Source organism: Macaca fascicularis, chromosome 12 (assembly GCF_037993035.2).
Source record: "Macaca fascicularis isolate 582-1 chromosome 12, T2T-MFA8v1.1".
Lineage (NCBI taxonomy): Eukaryota > Metazoa > Chordata > Mammalia > Primates > Cercopithecidae > Macaca > Macaca fascicularis.
The window spans coordinates 37,089,617-37,110,969 of NC_088386.1; the positions used below are offsets into that span (position 1 = coordinate 37,089,617).

At 36.8% G+C, this 21,353-nt stretch overlaps 1 protein-coding gene across 3 annotated transcripts in view; it reads right to left on the bottom strand.

Annotated features, from left to right (window-relative positions):
* LRP1B (LDL receptor related protein 1B) overlaps positions 1-21,353 on the bottom strand; it is a 1,954,889-nt gene that overhangs the window by 1,399,646 nt on the left and 533,890 nt on the right. The gene's annotated exons all lie outside the window — the stretch shown is intronic.

Sequence of the window (21,353 nt, forward strand, 5' to 3'; positions counted from 1 at the left end):
GGCCAAGTGCTGACCAGGCCATAGGAAAAGAAAAAAAAATCCATTAAAATGTTAAAAGAGCAAATACTTGTTTGTGTCCCCACTCCCAGGTGATACAGTTGTGCTTATAGCAGAGGTCAGCTAGAAACATATTTTAATTGAAGTTTCCCTCACAGAGAAAATTGTAAGGTTACTGAAGACAATTGCTCAGTGGTGTGTGTCTGTGTGTCTCCATGTGTGTTTATGTATGAGGCAGTTGATATAAAGCAATTTGAGCAGACAGATGTAAATTTAGGTCTCAATGTATACCATACAAATGTTGATAGGCTTTAATGTTAAAGGTGGACCACAGTTTTATGTGAATGATTAAGCCCATAAAAAATACTGACTAGGTAGTTTGTATTTTTGTTTTGGTAATTTTTCTATAGGAGCATTTGGGACACAATAGCCAGCTGTTATTTAGCCAGCTCTACACCAGTCCCAGTACTGACAGGGAAAAAAGATGTTTGAAAATAAATACATAGCCCAAAATCTTCTAGTGACCCAACTGTTCAGAACCTATGCAGGATTACGAAAAATTCTACTTTGAAATCACGTGACCTGGAATTCCCTCCCTCAATAACAATTCGGTTGCAACTTTCTCTACTTTCTCCTGAAAGACTTCTTTGATGCCCCATCATCACTCCTCTCAACCCCACATCCTGATCCTCTTCTCCAACACTGACTGTGTTGCTGTCTTTCTCCCAACCACTCGTTAACTCCATTGTTCATACTTATTGTTTATATGGCTTTCCTGCACTTCACTTGGAAATTTCCCAAGGGTAGGGACTTGTCTTAGTCTGTTCAGGCTGCTAGAACAAAATACTATAAAGGGGATAGCTTATACATAACAGAATTTATTTCTCACAGTTCTGGAGACTGGGAAGTCCAAGATCAAGGTGCCAACAGATTTGATGTCTGGTAAGGACCTGTGTTTTGGTTTCATAGGTGGCACTGTCTTGCTGTGCCTTCACATGGTATAAGGGGTTAGCTCTAGGTTCTCTTTTATGAGGGCACTAATCCCATTCATGAAGACCCCATCCTTAGGACTTTATTATCTCCCTATGACCCCATATGATGATGGTATCATCTTGATGATTAGGTTTCAATATATGAAGCTGGGGACACAAACATTCTGAAAATAGCCAGACTCTAATTTATCTAAAAGGATTGCCAGATACAGAATATATGACAGTATATATCTATATATCTTGCGCTTTAGGACTTCCCTGGTATGAGTTGTGGAGAAAAGACTCATTAAAAATTAGGTAAGAGATACTACACTTGTAATGGCACCTTGTGAAATTAGTTTATTCCTTCCATGGAGGCCCACTTTTGAGATTCTATTCTAGGTTTCACTCACATAATTAGCAACTGTTGTTGTTACAAATAGAAAGAATCCTTGGTACTCTGGAGTGCATTCAAGCATTGAAGGAAAAACTTTTTAAATAAAGCAACTTCTCTGATGGGCAAGGTCATTTTATTTTCACAATGTATAATAGGAAAATACTTTGAAATTCCAGTAATAGAGTCTCTCTTATTCCTATAAATGGAAAGTTAGTAGTATGTAGAAATGTACAATGTCAATTCAGGGCAAGTTTTCTGAAGTTAACTTCTGCCAAAATTTGGGAAATAAGAAAATTTGGCTGTGTATATATACACACACACACACACACACACACATATGAATGAATGATATATATATATATACGAATGATATATATATATGAATTATATAAATGAATGATACTATTTTGTTGTTGGTAGCAAGAACTGTGTTTATTCTTCTAGTTTTTATATTGGTCACAAGTGAGGTATACTGAATACTGTTTTTCTTAAGAAACATTTCTGATTTTCTTAAATGTGGAAATAGAAGAAAACAGTCACTTGGTGAGAGCAGCAGGAGGTAGCCAAATGCCTAGGCAGATAGGGACGGGTCCCTAGTGAAACCTGACTTCCAAAGCCTGTCATCAGCTATCATTAGCCTGAAAGCCAAGCTACAAGTTAAATCCTTGGACCAGATTGAGAACTCATCTTCCTTTTTGGCATGCTTTCCCCCGATTTATCCCCACCCTTCACCTATTTTATACTTATCTACCCTTTGCTAATTGGTTTTCTACACTGATGTGCCCACCTTTGAGTGGTGTCTTTGCCTTAATCTTTTCTGCATACTCACAAACCAATCAGCACGCACTACCCATTCTGAGTCCATAAGAGGCCCCTGACCTAGCCAGAAGGGGACTTTCTCACCATGGAGTATGGGACCCTCTGCCCCAATTTCCTTCTTTGCTGAGAGCTTTCCTTTTGCTTAATAAATTCTACTCAACTCACTCTCTGGTGTGTGCGTGCCTAATTCTTCCAGGTTGTGAGACAAGAACTTGGACCTAGAAGAGCTAAGGAGCAGAAAGACCACAACACCTGGAAGGCAGATAGTGAAAGAGGTAAGAACAGGCTCTAATAATTCCATAGAGAGAGAAATTCTGGTTGGTAAATCAAAAGAACTGAGCAAAATATTTAGAATATACACGTTTTTGTAGATATAGAATTGAAGCTTCCAGAGTGTTCCAAAGATTTCTCATTCACTAATCTAAAACTTAGAGTGCTAGTCAGAAGAGGAATTTCACTTTTCTCCTGTGTGTGTAAGCAATATAGAGAAATCAGACTGAGTTAAAAACAACCAATTTAAAGAATGCGGCCAGGTGTGGTGGCTCATGCCTGTAATCCCAGCACTTTGGGAGACTGAGGTGGGTGGATCACGAGGTCAGGAGAGCAAGACGGTCCTGGCTAACACTGTGAAACCCCATGTCCAATAAAAGTACAAAAAATTAGCCGGGTGTGGTGGCAGGCACCTGTAGTCCCAGCTACTTGGGAGGCTGAGGCAGGAGAATGGCGTGAACCCAGGAGGTGGAGCTTGCAGTGAGTCGAGATGGCGCCACTGCACTCCAGCCTGGGCGACAGAGTGAGACTCCGTCTCAAAAAAAAACCAGAAAAAGAATGCAAATATAAAGTGATAATCGGGAGAGAGAGGTGATTATTAATTTATCAATATTGTCATTTGGTTGACTATATTGATCAGATAGCCAGTCAAATAAATTTCTTCCTTTAGATATTTAAATAAAAGCATCTTCATTTTAATTGGCTATAAGCCAAAAAGAAAAAGAAGATAATTTTTGAATTAATATTTAGATTGTTTATGATGTTGATGATATATAGGTCACAATCTTAAATATGAACAAGGATAAAAGTATGCCATCTTATTGTCAAGAATATTTCTAGCTTTGAACAACCTGTAATTTATAGGGTTTTCATAAATTATAGAAGTTTGAGCTTTGAGAGACCTTCTTTCTAACCTGTAACAATTACCTTTACATTAAAAATCGTTAGATGCTTTGTGTCCCCTTTTTATATTAAGTATTTTAAAAATACTAATTCATGAAAGATGGAATAGTACAAAAAAATATTTAACCAAAATATGGAAAATTGAGAAAGGAACATATATTTATCTATTAATTTGATTAAATTTTATATAGTACAAGATTAAAAATATTAATTTTTAAATTAGAAGATAAAATACAAGAGTGCATTAGTGAAGTTAAATGTTGCTTTGTGAAGATTTTCTTTCAGTTTACCAGGATCTAGGGAAAATATAGAAATGTATTTACTGGGTAATGATGTGAAATATATTTCTCCCTGAGAGTCACAGTCAAAGTTTAAGAGTCAATTTAATTGTGTTACAATGAAGCATACTCTGAAGATGCTGGTTTCTAGGCTTGTTGTAAATAAAATCCTATAATGAGATGGGAAAATAACCAAATCAGCCTCTTATATTAGACATTTGTAAACAAAGAGACAACACCTCATCAGTTTTTTTATTGAAGTGTTAACAGCTTTTGGCAGAAAAAAAGATACTATGCTAAGCAGAAAAATATGATAGAGTTTTGAAGTGTAGAATTTATTTTGTTACTCATACGCTATTATTCTTTTATGTAATGTTTTGACAAATTAGAAAAAATAATTTAGAAAAATTCTGCACATACTATGACTCACATCTTTCATCAATTTCTCCAAGCATCTGCTACTTAAGAGCCATATGGATAAACAGAAGTCACAGGTTCCCTTTGCCATCACAAGCATTGGAGGAACTTCAAATCCATGAAAATGTTATTTAAATGCCCTACATAGATTAGAAACCTCAGCTTATGTCAGAAGAATATCCAGCGTTGCATGATGTGCTCTACGGTACTTGAAAATTTAACTAGTCCCTGAAAGTTAATTGGAATTTATCTGCATCCATTTAAAATATACATTAATTAGAGTGATGAATGATAAATTATAATTCAGATATTGAATCCAATTATGGAGGATGTATAGTTATTGAAATAGTGATCTGAAACATACACAGAGTCACACTACATATACCATTATAACATTTACAGGGCTATATTAATCATTTTTATGTGGACATTGATATTTGGATACCAACAGATATAGCGAACCATGGCAAACCTTTTGTTTATATTTTCTAAATTTAGATACTACCCTAGCTACTCCAATCCTTACCCTGGGTATACATCTTTGACTCAATTTTGCCTATGAGAAAATAATGCAAAAGGTATTACAAATTATTAATGTAATTAAGAATGAAAAAATGTTTGGAGTTGGAATGAGACTCAACATCTAAAATTGACTTTCTGAAATAAATTACTTGATAAAAAAATCAGAACTTATGAGTGATATGGGAAAATATTGCTTTTTCTAAGTTAGTGCAAAATAGCTTTTTGTTTGAAAGCCCAAGTAAAACTGATCTGATCAAAAGTCAAATGATGCCGGGCGCGGTGGCTCACGCCTGTAATCCCAGCACTTTGGGAGGCCGAGGCGGGTGGATCACGAGGTCAGGAGATCAAGACCATCCTGGCTAACACTGTGAAACCCCATCTCTACTAAAATACAAAAAATTAGCCGGGCGAGGTGGCGGGCGGCTGCAGTCCCAGCTACTCGGGAGGCTGAGGCAGAAGAATGGTGGGAACGCGGAAGGCAGAGCTTGCAGTGAGCGGAGATCGCGCCACTGCACTCCAGCCCAGATGACAGAGGGAGAGTCCGTCTAAAATTTAAAAAATAATAAATAAATAAATAAAAATAAAAAGTCAAGTGATGAAAGAAATTTGGACAGATGAATAGATGGGTGCAGGTGTCCATTAATAATAGCCTTCTTTTTCTATTAGGTAACATACATTATTAACAATAATAATGACAGAATACATTCCTAAAGCACATTCAACATAATCACAATGCACTCACTATTGATCTAAAGTACTTGTGATGAACTTAATTACATTCTAGATTTAAAAGACTTGCTAACAAATTTCATCGCTTGAAAAGGATTCTAAACCCCGTTAGAGAATGTCAACTTCCTTTCACTTAAGAGACTTCAGTGCAAAGCACAGAAAATGAAATGTTAAACCAGCATATAGTATATAGACCCAAAAAAGGCAGGAGCAACACCAAATGTGATGTTCACAATAAGGTAACAGGAATGTGCCCTATGCCATTAAGAAATTAACATTTGAAACATAACCCATGTTTTAAATGAATCCTAGGTAAAGGGGAAATGTTTATGGTGAATGGTTATTTTATGAACATTATCATGGTTTAGTAATTACTATCTATATATATATTCAGACATACATATGTGTAAAAAGTCAGAACTTACCTGTGTGTGTGCATATATATATATATACACGCACAAACACACGTAAGTTCTGACATTTTACACACACACACACGCACACACATATCTGCATTCATCCAAATAATTGTGTGCCATTACTGTAGAAATTGTAGTTGACCCAAAGTGATTCTGACACAGATTTTTTCATACTGTCCATGTCAACCATCAGTTTGAAGCAAAATTCACACACAATAAAATTTCTTGGGTTTTCTCTCTACTTTCTTGTTTCCAATATCACTCTCCCAATTCCAACTTGCTTTATCTCCGTCCTGGTCTAGCACAATCTACTTCTGTCTCAAGTTTTTCTCTTCCCTACTCCCTATGAGAACTTAGACAATTAGTACCTAGATTTAAGCCATAAACTAAGGCATTGTCTTCATAAGACCCTTCAGTGGCCTTTCCAGTTAAGCACAACCGCTTCTCGCTAATAACATGTTCAACTTGCCCTTCACCTTCACCTCCTAATGGTCAACTCATATTCTAAACTTCCATCACTATAGAATGTTTACAATTCATTTAAACATATTTTAAATTTGTTGCAAGTTATGTGCTGTTTGCAAGTTGTGTGTTTTTGCCCAGACTCCATGTTTTTATATTAGAAGGTCCTTAGTTTGAAAAAATAAAATCTGTTTTTAAAATCTCAAATACAATTTGCTTTATGAAGTTTCTTTCTGAATCCTTTATTAGAAGATTAGCTTTTGTTTTCCTCTAAATCTCACAGCCTCTTATTTTTACTTCTTTTAAGGTACTTATGCAGTTTTTCAATACAGTGGAGATTCATCATAAAATATACTTAAATGATGAACAGTCACTTAAACATAGCAGACATTAACAACAGGAATGAGGGTTTTGTGACTTATTTCATTTAAATTTTTATTCTGTGTTTCATCTTGTTGTTTGTTTCTTTTTGGGATAAAAAGACTCTGTAAACAAGCCAACGACCTCATCTGGGATTCACCCAAAGGAACAGTATTATGCCCAAAAGAAAATGGCCTGCACTGAACTAAGAGATAGTGTAACACACACAAAGCCATGTATACAGAAACTCATGGGAAATTTATAAAATTGTAAAAGATGCTTTTTTATGATTTATAATTGTTTAATGTATATAATTTTTGCATTAATCACTAATCTTGGAACCTAACTCTGGATGAAGGTTTCTTTTATACATTAATGGGCAGTATAATCATAAAGTTAGACTATGAATATTATTCATCCTGAATGCCACAGTGGCCTTAGTAGCACTGTGGACATACTTGGCACTTACCTGTTTTTGTTACTTAAAACAAAAAGCAATAAGGCTGTCTAAAAAGCTGAAAACCAAACAGCAAAGTGGAAAACAACCATAGAAATAAAATAACGTTAATTTTTTTAAAAAGTAAAAATAGATTGATTATTTTAGGGCTTGATTACAAAACCTATAGGTCTTTGAAAAGCTTATATTGTTTAAAGAGCTCTTCACCTCTTCCTTACTTTATCTTCTAAATGGAAAATTCCTTAAGGTCAGAAATGATATTATTTATTGTGGTATTCATTGAATACAATTTGGTGTTTAGTACATCTTCCATCTAATCTTTCAAAGAATAACTCAGCTATCTCTATGGTATGCTTTAAAAAAAATCTCAACAATTGAGATTTTAGCAGAAAATTGCAGAAATAATTGACTAATGAACTTATATTTCTTTACAACCTAAGCCTACTACCGAGGTCTGATAGATGTGCAAACAGTGAGTTCAATATAAATATGGTTGATTGATTGAAATATAGATGAAATGAGACTCTGTGCCACACAGGAGTATACAGAACCCAGAGAAAGCTCCATGACACAACTTATTTTAAGTAGGAACAACACCACAAAGAAGGTGAAAAGTGGTGGCAAATCCAGAAGTAGAAACTCAGCTAAAAGACGGCTGATCAGACAACATCAAATATGATAGCCACACCAGAAATAGCCCTTCTGACTATGGCCCTCTCAGATACAAAGGGAAGCGAAGTCTATAAAAAGATTGACTTGCTTTTATTTTGCTCAATTCCCCCCCTCCCCTTTAACTCTCCTGTCAAGTGCTCTAATTTTGGAAAGTCACTATTTCAGATCAACTCCACAGAGGGCTGCAGTTTGTCACTTTGCAATCAGCAACTCAAGCAGTCATATCACTTTTGTTCATAGCTACTGTGTTACTGCCAAATTGGTCTGGGAAATTGAAAAACAGCATTAGAGGTAGTGTTCGTGAAAAAAAAAAATTCTATTTCTCCATTTGGCTTTTTTTATTTCCCTCTTCAACATTTTGATTATCTATTTCATTTCAGATCTATAGCTTGTTTTGCTTCAGAAAGGGATTTTCCTACTGGTTATCTTGATAAAGCAGATTTTAGGATGTCCAGATCCAAAAGCTCCCTTCTGTGTAATAAAATCTAACCCTGGCCACTGCAGGAAGTGTGAAACTTGAACATTAAATTGCATTTAAATTGAATTATCATTTAAAACTTTAATTTAGGGTAACCATGTCTGGAACTTGCAACTATTACTATCAGAATGCTCGGATCGATTGAAGTTTTTTAATACTTTATTTGAACCTCCTATTTTTCTATATGTACAATTTGATCCAGAGAAAAATGTTATAACAATATAAAGTGCATAAAGGTGAACTATATTATGACTCCATGTCAAATCTGTGCCTCATTTAAAGAAACAACAGACTATCAAAAATACTCAAATAGCAATTTAATTTTTTCTTGTTTTCTCAAAAACAACTAAGAAAAATTCAATTTATAAAATAAAGTTAACCCTCTTGAAACCTGACTTTCTAATCTCCCTTTAACCCATATGCCTACACATGTCTCCACACTGTCTCTGTTCTATCTAAACTTTTCCTTTCTCACCTGGGCCACTTGGGTGATGGTATTTTCTGCCTCCTCTTACTCCCGGCCGGCTCCACACACACACACACCTTTTACTCTATTTACTATTGCTCCTTAGTGGCAGTTTTCTCATTCAAGTGTAAATCAGTCTCCCCTTTCTATCATCTCTAGTTTCCTACACCATTCAGTACGCTGATCAACATCACAAATAAGTAAAAGCGAGTAGGTAGAAGATAGAGGTGGTGAAAAAGGTATAAATAGTGATCAATTCCCTTTCTAACCACAGTACTCCTACCTCCTACCTCCATTTAAGTGCTTTGGTTAGAGCAGTCTTGCTTGTGCCTTGGAATCACCTGGAGAGCTTCTTTTAAAAAAATACAATACCCAAGTCCCGCTCCAGAACAATCATGCCTGTCTCTGGAGTGGGAGGCAGACAATTTTACAAAATCTTCCCAAGTGAATCTAATACACAATACACAAGGTTGAGAAACGCTGATTGGAGATTTATTGTATTCCACAAAGTAGAGCACAATACATTTTTTCTAAAGGATTGGGTCCTAGAGTAATGGTGGTGGTAGTACTGGGAAGAGGAGGGGATGGTGAGTTGTGAGTCATCATGCAGGTGAGTATCTGTTGGCATCAGGGTTTAGAGTGAATGGGTGAACTAGAAACTGTAGTCTGAGTGAACTGCAAACGTAACCACCATTAGATTCAGAGCCACCCTCGTGTTTCTGACTTTGCTGAGCAGCAAAAGTCAATGTATGCTGCCTGCCACAGCACCTAATAGCAGAGTCTCTGCCCATAAAATAAGAAAAATGTCTTTATTCACTGGATTCTTTTCCTCATGGATTCAGGGTGCAACTAGATGTCCCTTTACAAACACAGAACTATGTCCACCACTGTTTTGTACCTGTGCCTGCAAAATACTGAGACACAGGGGGTCAGGCAGTAACACCAGTCCGTCTTGTGTTCAGTGCTGTCACAAGGAAGTGGTTTCGTTGGCATCCGAACAGAACCTGGGGTCAGCTGCTGGCGTCTCCTGATTAAGGTTGAGGTGTCCATATATCCACATTAATCAGGATCTGTTTTGTAAGTAACCCAAAATTAAGAGACAAGCGCACTTGTATCTATGCAGGCACTTGGAATCTATCCTTCCTTAAATATGAGCTCTGTAATTTAGTCTTAGTTTTGTTTCCAAAGTACTGCAATGTTGTCTGCATTCTCTGGCTCAACATTGATCAGCTTCATAATACTGCAAATTCAGGAAGCCTTTAAGTTTAAAATAGATCCTAAAGATATAGTATCTGATATAGTATCTGTTTATCTGTCTATCTATCTGTCTGTCTATCTATCTATCTATCTATCTATCTATCTATCTATCTATCTATCTATCTGTCTGTCTATCTATCTATCTATCTATCTATCTATCTATCTATCTATCTATCATCTATCTGTCTGTCTGTCTAACAACTGCACATGAAATGCCTCTAGCCACATCAGATGTTTCTACAAACTGTGCTACATCTTCTCCTGGCAGATTGCCACTGTTGAAATAGCTCCATGCTGTACCTGTAAGTACCATATCTTGTTGATGTGCAATTATGGATTCAACATATGAATGCAGACAGATCACTTGCCACCTACAGTTTTTAGGCCAGTGAAGTATGTTGTAATACAAACAAAAATCAGGTGACTTTCAGCCCACAAACAATACTAATGTTCACTGTAGGCCTTCACCTTGATGTATTTTTCTTCCTTTTAATACTTACCACTTCTAGACTATATTAGTACTGTGATCTAACCTGTATTTTAGCACCCCTTCCTTCCTTCCTTCCTTCCTTCCTTCCTTCCTTCCTTCCTTCCTTCCTTCCTTCCTTCCTTCCTTCCTTCCTTCCCTCTCTCCCTCCCTCCCTCCCTGCCTCCTTCCTTCCTTCCTTCCTTCCTTCCTTCCTTCCTTCCTTCCTTCCTTCCTTCCTTCCTTCCTTCCTTCCTTATTTTCCTTCCTTCCTGACAGATTCCCACTCTTGTCACCCAGGCTGGAATGCAATAAAGCGATGTCATCTCACTGCAAACTCTGCCTCCTAGGTTTAAGCCATTCTTGTGCCTCAACCTCTAATTTTTGTATTTTTAGTAGAGACAGGTTTTCACCATGTTGGCCAGGCTGGTTTTGAACTACTGACCTCAAGTGATCCACCCACTTGGCTTCCACAAGTGCTGGGATTATAGGCATGAGCCAACGTGCGCGGCTTTAGCACTATTTTCTTAAGCCTCCACAAGAAACTGCACCCACATTTCTCAAGTTTCTAATAGCAAATGCCTAGTGTCAGCAGTTCTGCTCAGAGTAACAGCCAAATTCCCAGGGAAATCTCTGTCACTGGAGCAGAGCAAATGACTTGAATTAGTCTAAACCTGGCTACCATGCCTTCTATCATCCACCAGGAGCTCCAATTTAAGAATGCCTATGTCCATGGAGGTTGAATTAGAAACAACTTTCTAGTTTTCAATTTCATAAGGAACCCTATTAGATCTCTGAAGAGTCTTCAATGCTTCTCTCTGTAGTAGTATTCTGAGAAACATAAAAATTTTGTAGGGTAAATCTTTACCCTTTGCACCATAAATCTGGTGAGGTTATAACCAGCATGAAAATATGTTTTTGGGGTATTGATTTTTGTCTGAAGTACAGCTGAGTACTGAAACTTAAAGGCTGGCTCTCAAAATGTAATCCACATATAGTTTATTAGTTGAGGATCCTCACAGTCCTATGTTGGCTCAACTCAAACAGGCAAAGATATTTAGAAAGTAATTTAAACAATATTTAGAAAGTAATTTAAACATTTCATAATCCTCTCAAAATATTATAAAGAAGGATCCTATTCACGATGTATCACTAAGTTCCTGAAATCTGTTTCTTCATCTCTTTTAAAGGAGCTGTTCTCAAAATATTTCTCTTTCATGCTAAACTCCCAAAAAAATCCCTCTTCAGACAATCCTTTGGGCTCTGTACCTGTTCAGTTCTCCTCTGCTTGCCAGGATACATTGCTTTCTCCTAATATCCCCAAATTCAGAGGAATAATGGGCAGGGCCTAAACCTATAAATATTCTCACATTAACGGTTTTTACTTTAAAAGATAATTTTTGCATCCAATCTACAGGTGACAACATAAACAATTAGAGATTAACGTGAGGTTGGACGGTCCTCAGAACTAACTGGATAATGCTAATCTTACCTGTTTTTGTGTAGATAAGATGCCAGTAAACGTTTCTTGACAAACTTGTATGTAACAAGTATTGAATACAGATTATCTCATTGATTTTAATGTATTTTAAAATGCATTGTTAAATTGAGATTTACCTAATCGTGTCACATATTCCAGAAAAGTAGTTTCTTTTCCTGATAAAAGACAAAAAATAAACTAGATTGAATATGGTGGCTTATGATTGGCCTGAATTAAAGTTAAGCATAACTGTGTCACTCTTAGATTCCTGGAAGCAAGATCAGTATCTGATTCTAGCAAGTAAATTAAGTGAATACAATCCAAGGATATTATTTACACCTTTCAAATTAGAAGGCAAGAAGTGATCTCCTGTAGGTGCCAATTATTTCATAGAAAAGCTGTGTCAATAAATGTTTTAAAAACATTATAATAGTAACAGTAGGCTCAGTTGAATATGTGTGTGTCTAGGCAGGTGTCAGTGTAAAAAGTTAAGTGGTTACTAATACTTCAGTGAATCCTACCTTCTACATGAAAAGTGCTTGTTCTCCTTGGAGATTTATGTTCCTTGGGGCAGTTCGTATTTCCATAATTCGGTTTGCCCATATCTTGTATTAGGGAATACAGATAATAGGGAAATTTTCTGTCTCAAAAAGTTATAGTAGGATCATTCAGAATTTAGCACATTTATATCTTTTACAGGACTGATGCATTTAGTAGCTAATATATCAATGTTGCAATATCATGAGTGATCAGTAGGTAATGCATTCTACTTTAAAAGTTCATATTTGAGGCTTTTAACTAAAATACTGTGAATCAACACCTTACTGTATTATTACTTTAAGTCTGTAATTATGTATACAATTGTTACTTAAAAGGATAGATCTTTCATCAGATACTCTTCAGGTAAGTTTCTTCTCACAAAAATCATCTGGAAGAATGATTATGTAACACATTCTGAAGAAAACTTATTGAGGATAGCACTATAATTAAAAATATTTTCTTTAGGAAAAGACCTAACATTGAAGTTCTGACCAACAATTGTCATAGATTCTAAGACCCAGTTTTGTAAGGAGGTTGCCTTAGGAGTCTGACTAGATTCCAGGGTTGTAATTGCATCACATCTTCCTAATTCTTCACAGAAGATTCAAATGAATGCAGTTTTGTACCTTGTACTTAAGTATGAAATGCTACCAAAAACAAAACAAACAACTAAGAAAGAACTTCTGTGTGTGAAGTGTATATCGATGGAAGGTCGATAGATGATCCATGAAAATGTCATTTTTTATAACTGGGATTGACACCATTTACTAAAGAAGCAAATCTTTATATAATCAAACTACTAAATATATTTTACATAAATTATACAAAATGGTTGGTCAGATAAGACAGGTAATCTAATATAAAAACTTGTGAAATGTTATGTCATGTTATAACAGAGCATTCTCTCATTTGGTCTCTTCATGAAGCAAGCTCTGTGTACACAGGATATAATTTAAGATAAATACAGTAAAATAAGGGATTAAAAAATACTAGTAATAATAGAGGCAGGAGGCAGACAAATCCTAGGCAGACAGCGGCAAGTCTCCAGTGAAACCTCACCTCCAAGCCAAAGACAGTTTAAAGCCTAAAAGCCAAGCTACAAGTCACATCCACGAACTGGATTGAGAACCTGTCTTCCCATTTGGTACACTTTCTTCTGATTGATCCTCAACCTTCACCTATTTTACAAAAACTTACCTTTCCCTAATTGGTGTTTTAAACTGTCATGCCCACCTTTGAGTGGTGCCTTCGTTTTAGCCTTTTTTGTTAGTGACAAACCAATCAGCACACACTCCCCTATTCTGAGCTCTCAAAAGTCCTGGGCTCAGCCACACTGAGAGAGAGTCCACCTGACTTCAGGTGGGGGATCACCGCCATGTCCTTTCTCCACTGAAAGCTGTTCTGTCACTCAATAAAATTCTTCTCCACCCTCCTCACCTTTCAATTGTCAGCATATCTTCATTCTTCTTGGATGCGGGACAAGAACTTGGGAACCCTGGAATGTGGGTACAAGCTATAACACAGGTGGGCTGGGGTACATCCAGTCCAGCCATGGCCTGAGCTGGTGCACAAGCTAGGCACAGCCCAGGTAGGCAGAGAGGACGGGCAGTCTCCTGAAGCATGTAGGGTGGCCTGGGTGAGAGCGTTGCCAGTCAGTGGTCCCTGACTGGCAAAGTAACTGAGAAAAATCCTGCGTTACTATGGGGCACATTGGATTTGCCATATTTATTTGTGCAAATTGGTGGACAAAAGAAAACTATGGCCCACAAGCGAAACCAGACTGTAGCCTGTTTTGTATGACACTTGAGATAACAATGGTTTTGCATTTTTTAAGGGTGTGGAAAACAGAAGGAAGAAAACAAAGAATATTGACTGGAGACATATGTGGCCCACAAATCCTAAAATATTTATTATCTAGCCTTGTACAAAAAAAATGCTGACACCTAACTTTTTCATTTTTTTAAGGTCCTATTTGAGTGGATTCATCATGGTTAATATGGGGCAGAATTAAGTAAGTCCTGTTTGAATCTCCTCTACGTTCTCAGGTTTATGGGACCATTAAAGGCCTGATACCTCTTTAGCTAAGTCAGGTAAGACCACCTGGAACTCCAGGCCTCAAGCCAGGTCCCTTTAAGCAGAATGGCCTGGAGCTGGGCTGGAGCTGGCAGCCTAATACTCAGCCCATTACATGATCCATTGGACTCTGCCACCATAAACACACAGGTAAAGGCCAAATACATTTTCTGCTGCTGTTACTGCCAAATAGGAAAATACACTTTCCATATGCCAAGCAAGACTTTGGAAAGGTCACCACAGCCACAAAGTTAGAAGTGGTATTTTTTTTTTTCCTTGAGCATTAAACAGGATATATATAGCCTGTCCTTTCTAGTCTCATAGTCAGTGTCAAAAGATTGTCTGTTATGTATGTTTTTCTTTCCCTTTTTCTCTCCTGTAAGCCATTGTATCATTCAGCTGTTTTTGTTTTTATTATAAAGTCCAATTAAGTATGAAAAAATGCATAAGAAAAAAAAATTGAGCCTAAATAAATAACCTTCAGGCCAGATATTACTTCATCAAAAGTCTGTGAATGGCTCTTTGTACATGTTTAAAGCAATTTATGTCTTTCATGCACGTCCATGCTAGAGAAGAGATGCTTTTCTCGTCTCAGTTCTTTTAAGAGCATCCCATGATGCTCTTCTATGGGAAATAAAATTGACCACATTATTTCTAACCCCTCAGCAACATCAAAAATCTTAAAAATGTCATATGAATTTTCAACAAATATTGGTAGATGTTGTGTTCTTATTTATCAGATTGAACACTGAAAATAATTTATGGGGCCAAATGGAGTAACAGGTAAAAATGTATGCAAGTAATAATATTTATTTAAGTTTTATATTAGTGTTTGCAAAGCTTTGTTGGGATAGTAAAATATTTAATATAAAACATAAAGCTAAAAACCAATGTTTAAAACTTGCATGTCAACTATGCAATGAAACATAACATGGAAACTAAACTGGAAAAAATGTTATGGATTTAATTGTATTCCCCCAAAATTCCTGTGCTGAAGCCCTAAACCCAGTATCTTAGTATGTGACTGTTCCTAGAGATAAGGTCTTTAAAATGGTGATTAAGTCTAAATGAGGCCTTTAGCATGGGCCTTGATACAATCTGACTGGTGTCCTTATAAGAAAAGAAAATTTGAACAAAGAGACATCAAAGGTATGCAAACAGGTAGGACCAGTGAAGACACAGCAAGCAGTCAGCTGAATACAAGCCAAGGAGAGAGGAGTCAGGCAAAACCAACCCTGCCAGCACCTGGATCTTGGACTTCCAGCCTCCAGAACTGTGAGCAAATAAACTTCTGTTGTGGAAGCCACCCAGTCTGTGGTATTCTGTTATGGCAGTTCTAGCAAACTATACTAGGAATGTATTAATAATACAGTATTGCCATTATTACATTTTACTGGTGAGATTATGTCTGAGTTTTATGCATTTACAGTTGCTCTATATAATGCATTATTTTCCCTTATCCCTTTCCTCCCTCCCTCCCTTCCTTCCTTTCTTGTTTTTCTTCCAACAAATATGTTTTGATTACCTTCTGCATGGCCAGCTTTTTGAACACCTAAGCATGGGGTATTCACCGGAAAGCATAAATTTGATTCATACCCTCACAAAATTTAATATAGTGAATTTTAACTATACATTGCTTTGACAAAAAAAAAAAAAAAGAAAGATTAATAGAAAATCATTCTCAACATTCCTCAAAACACAGACATAAGTGAGTGCCTACCCAACTCTGGATTAGGAGTTATACCAAAACATGTTGCAAATTACTCCTACTAAAATAACAGCCAATGCCTTTCACTTTGGTAAAAGCTATTTGTGTCAAAGTCATCTCTAACCAAAGCAAACAGTCTGTAAGTTGGCTCTTCCATCCACCTAAAACATTTGCACTAGCTTCAACATACTGCCCTAAAGTTTCAGTAAAGAAGACACAAAGTGATTAATTAAAAATAAATTGTTTAGGCCCAGCATGGTGGCTAATTACACCTGTAATTCCAGCACTTTGGGAGTCTGAGGAAGGAGGATTGATTGTTTGAGTTCAGGAGTTCAAGATGAGCCTGGACAACATAGTGAGACCTCATCTCTACTAAAAATAAACAATACATAGCTGGGCGTGGTTGCACATCTGTAGTCCCAGCTACACAGGAGGCTGAGGAGGGAGGATCGCTTGAGCCTGGGAGATGAAGGCTACAGTGAACTGTAATCATGCCACTGCTCTTCAGCCTGGGTGACAGAATGAGATACTGTTTTAAATAAATAAATAAGAAACAGGCCAGGCACGGTGGCTCACACTTGTAATTCCAGCACTTTGGGAGGCCAACGTGGGTAGATCACCTGAGTTAGGGAGTTTATGAGACCAGCCTGATCAGCATGGAGAAACCCTGCCTCTGCTAAAAATACAAAATTAGCTGGACATGGTGGCGCATGCCTGTAATCCCAACTACTTGGGAGGCTGAGGCAGGACTTGGGAGGCTGAGGCAGGAGACTCGCTTGAACTCCAGAGGCAGAGGTAGAAGTGAGCCAGATAATGCCATTTCACTCCAGCCTGGGCAAAAAGAGCGAAACTCTGTCTCAAAAAAATAAAAAGAAATAAAAAATAAAAAGAAATAATTTGTTTAATAAAACTCAATGCCGTATACTGCATGGTTTTTGGCAGATTTTCCCTAGAGAAGCATTTCAAAAACTAGAGCATATATGTCTGCTCCAAATAGCACAAAAGACACGATTGGTGGTAATGGTAGCAACAGTATACAAGGTCACATTAAATGAGTAATTCGTCTTCCAGAGCTAATCAAATGAACAGCTTCTCCAATATCTGCTATGGTGAGTAGAGTATTGAGAGATCCAGATCACCATTGTCGAATGACATTAAGTTAAAACACTAAATACTGAGTATGTTCACAGGAATCATATGCGAAGGAACCCTCACACAAAGGCGAAATGTGGGCAAAACTGTAAAATAGATGACTTCTTCTTTTTTTTTTTTTTTTTATTGTTACTCACTGGTGTCCCAGTAAATGTTTAATAACCAACTTTATGGAAAAAATATAGGCACTTATTATAAATATTACTGATAAAGGGATATATGGCCCATCAATAACAAATAGTACTCCTGTATACAGTATGCTTTATTGTAACTTCCCTATAGTCAGTTGATTCTCACAAAATGTTTCAGTTGATTTTGCTAAACTCGTATTTGTAGATAACTTATTTATGTAATTGATGAAGAAGGATGAGTTCAAAATAAACGTTGACTGATAATTTTGTTTATTTTACCAAAATGTAATAACAAAAATAATTTAGATTTCACCTTTTTGTCAATGATCTGAGAGATTTGTTTGCTGAATTGGTAGCATTTCTTAATGTTGGAAGAATATTTTCTCAATTTTTTGTGCTATTCACAATGTAGCATTTAGAGACATGATACCATTTAAATTCAATCTACATTTTTAACATTTTAAAAAATCCACTAATATCTGAAGTCAACAATGGACAATCAATAAAACAATAAGTAAAATCCAGATTTATTATTTGGTAATTTTTATGGTATAAATATTCCTAATATGGCCACATTCAAGTTACCAACATAATTGGCATGAGATGCATAGGAGAACACTATTATGTAGTGCTTCCACATATTACTCTCTACTTTTAAGAGAGTAATATGAGGAGTGCTCTCCAAAGAAAACATGGGGCGTGATCTCTAAAGAAAGTAAGAATCCATCCCTTGACAGAGTGTATGGTTGCTATGTACTAATTATCAGTAATTTTATTTTATTTTATTGCTAACATAATATTTTCATGTTAGTCATTCACACTAATGTGCAATAACAACAGTCTTAAATAACTCCATCAGCAAAGATAATAATTCAATTAAATAAAATAATTAGAAAGTAATGAACTTTGAGTATTAGTTTTTAATATAATTTATTTAATAGTGTGCTCATATTATTTCTTTTTAAATCTTGACTGTGTTTAACAACCAGCTCTCACTGTAGCAGGACAGGCAGCAGACAAAACTCCTCAGACACCAAGTTAAAGAAGGAAGGGGTTTATTCGGCCAGGGACATCAGCAAGACTCCTGTCTCAAGAGCGGAGCTCCCCGAGAGGGCAATTCCTGTCCCTTTTAAGGGCTCGCAACTCTAAGGGGGTGTGTGTGAGGGGGTCATGATCGATTGAGCAAGCAGGGGCTATGTGACTGGGGGCTGCAAGCACCGGTAATTAGATCGGAACAAAACAAGATAGGGATTTTCACAGTGCATTTCTGTACAATGTCTGTAATCTATAGATAACATAACCGATTAGGTCAGGGGTCGATCTTTAACTACCAGGCCCAGGGTGCGCCGGGCTGTCTGCCTGTGGATTTCATTTCTGCCTTTTAGTTTTCACTTCTTCTTTCTTTGGAGGCAGAAATTGAGCATAAGACGATGTGAGGGGTGATCTCCTCCCTTATCACAATTTATAAAAAGTTAACAATCGATTGTCATGAGTGGTTCAAAAACGAGCTCGGGCACTCCACTGCTTTTGTCAGCGAATGTTTTTTCTTTCAAACTCTGTTTTTCCTCTAATGATGATTTTCTTCCAGGTGCTCACACAACTCTGCCTTTCCCTTGAACAATTCCCTAACATGTCTTCTACCTAAATATTCCTCTCTGCCTGCTTTTATTAGTGTTTCTACAATCCAATCTTAATATTTAACATTAGAAAGAATATATGTTAAAGTAATTCACACTCAATGATATGTTCAAATATAGCTAATGTATGTGCTGTTCAATAACAGTACAGTACTAAAATGCCAAATAAATGAATATTTAATGGCGAAAGTTTTATTTGTACACCAGGTATATTTTGGGACACGTCATTTGAATTGTATCATGTAGCTGATATGAAGGTATTCATAATTATTATGTTCTTGGCTAATTAATGTAACTATTTGCAGCTCTCTCTTAACTTTGAAATTGACCATCCAAAAAAATGATGAACCTCTTCTTTGATAGTCTATCACGAAACCCTATTTCCATTACTTTTTGCCCACTGTGATCTAGCCATTGTAAACTGTGTTTCCTTCAGAATACCATGCTTTTTTTAGCTGCCACATATTTGCTCAAATTGTTCTCTCCACCTACAGCCCCCTTGCCACTCTCTGACCTCTTTCCGTGAGCTTAGCTTTAGATGTTTCTATGTCAGGTCAGCCAGTACTTTCCCTGAGAACCTCCCCTGCCCTTTCTAAATTGGCAGGCCCCTCACTGGTACCTCATAGCATTCTGCGCGTAACCTCGCGGTAACTCTTACTTGATTGTAAATGCCTAGTCATTTCTACACCATTTGCCTGGGAATTCCACAAAGTCAGGCAGCAAGTATGCCTTTTTCATCATGATTTTCTGACATTCAGAATGATGACAGGTATGTTGTTGGCACTTGGCAAATGCTGGTTGAATGCAAAGCTGATGATTCAGAGAAGGAAAAATGGGAATATTGAGAACAAGAACACACTGCCTATTTAATTCACCCTCAGATTATAACTGTATTATTTTGTATTTTAAAAGATACAATGTATCTTTTAAAGAAGATACATTGTACTGGATTGAGTTTGATTGTATGAGCAACTGGATTAGCACCAGCTTACTGGAACACCACCTCCTATATTTCTGAAAGTGCCCTGGGAGATGCGGAAAGTTGTTTAAAAGCCATGCCTAATTATACAAGTGAGCAAAGAAGGATCTCTAGTCGCTAGAATCCAGTTGCACATTTGCCTGTTTTATTCCATCACCTTGAGAAATTCACACACTCCACATAGAATAATGACTATTGTTTAACTGTGGTTTGCCAGGAATCGAGTAGCTACATCTCCTCTATAGTAAGTGTGAGCCAAACGTGAAAGTAAATGAAACCTTGACAAAACTTCCTGACTTTCCAACCCAATATATTTATTTTGCAGATGAGGAAAAGTTATGACACATTACATCATCTGTCAGACAAGCTGCTTAATTCGAGTCTCAATTCCAGTAATCATCACGAGAAAAGAGAAAAATGATGCTTTTGATCAAAGCAAGTCAAGAAAGGTTGTGTCCTCCTCCTCACATTTTTTTGGAAAGCAATCCTATTCAAATTTAAAATTGAAGCCACTTCCTCTCTCCCTAACAGTATTGAAACCTAAGAAACAAGAGCACAGCCTTAAATGCTATTACTCTGCAGCTAGTACAAAAGGAGAGGGATTTACATTAGAACAAGCGCTAAGAGTTGAGCTTCAGGCAAGGCAAGATCATTATTTATAACAAGCTGATCTGCTTCTATATGATTAACAGAAAAACAGCGGATTAATGTTGTTATCTTAATATTGTTTAAATGGCCTCTAGATGTGGTGTGGAGCCATGCCAGGCAGAATGGTTAACACAAAATAAATGTCAATGCAAGAGAGAGTTCTGGGAAACATTTTCACCTGGAGTAGAATATGCTTAATTAATGACCTCGAAATAAACTCTGATAAGCCTCTGGTGTATGGTCTTATTTTATTTGGGGAAACAGGACACAGCCCGATTTAATGGGAATTTCTTCAGAGACTGGTAAAACTGGTAAGCTTCTGGATAATTATCAGCCATTTTTATGATTCCGTCTTTTCAAAATGTAGTTCATATGCTAGGTTCCCCGGGGAAATAGATGAAGAAAGTGTGGAACTAGAATGGGTAGCATTTTGTTATCTGTAACTGTATGCTTGCAAAGAAAGCTGGATTTTTGAGACACATACAAGAAACCTTCTAATATCCCCCAAATAAAGCTTCATTAAATGACTGCTTCAGAATTAGTCATCCAGGATGTGAGCCACTGGTGCAATGGATAAACAAGTCTGACTATGGATCAGAAGATTCCAAAGTTTGTCTTTCATAATAGGAAAACTCAGTGTTCAAGTAAACTTAGTTGGGAACATT